This window comes from Ostrea edulis, chromosome 5 (assembly GCF_947568905.1).
Source record: "Ostrea edulis chromosome 5, xbOstEdul1.1, whole genome shotgun sequence".
Classification (NCBI taxonomy): Eukaryota; Metazoa; Mollusca; class Bivalvia; order Ostreida; family Ostreidae; genus Ostrea; species Ostrea edulis.
The window spans coordinates 59,901,418-59,901,999 of NC_079168.1; positions in this window are offsets into that span (position 1 = coordinate 59,901,418).

The window sequence follows — 582 nt, forward strand, 5'->3', positions numbered from 1 at the left end:
ATCAAGTTTCGTGAACCTCTGTCCTCCCGCTAGAATCGCAAACATATCACCCGTATTTGGAAGGTGATATTACTCTTCGCTGATGACTCGATTGACTGTGACTTTGTAGTCACCACAAAGTCGCACTGATTTGTCGGGTTTAGGGACAACCACTATAGGTGCTGCCCACTCACTCGAATTCACAGGGTGAATCCTCTTTTTTCTAGTTTCTTTAATCCTGCATCCACTCTTTCCTTAACAGCGTAAGGAACTGGACGGTCTTACAATATATCGGTTTGCACTATTCTTTGATCCTTATTTGAACATTGAAATTTCTGATCGGATCTTGATTCTCTTCGAACAAATCCTGATACTCCTTTTGTAATGTTTCTGCTGATCTACTGGTCACTGAGAGGATTTTTTCCACTTAAGTTTGATATTCGACTACCAATCCCTCCCTAGAAGACGGGGCTGGCTTCTCTTAACCACGAGAAGTAGCAATCGAGGCACACATGTTCATCATACTCGACAACCACCTCCTGGAAAATACTCAGAAGAAAGACAAAGACACAAACAACATGCTAATTCAATTCTTTATCTAAA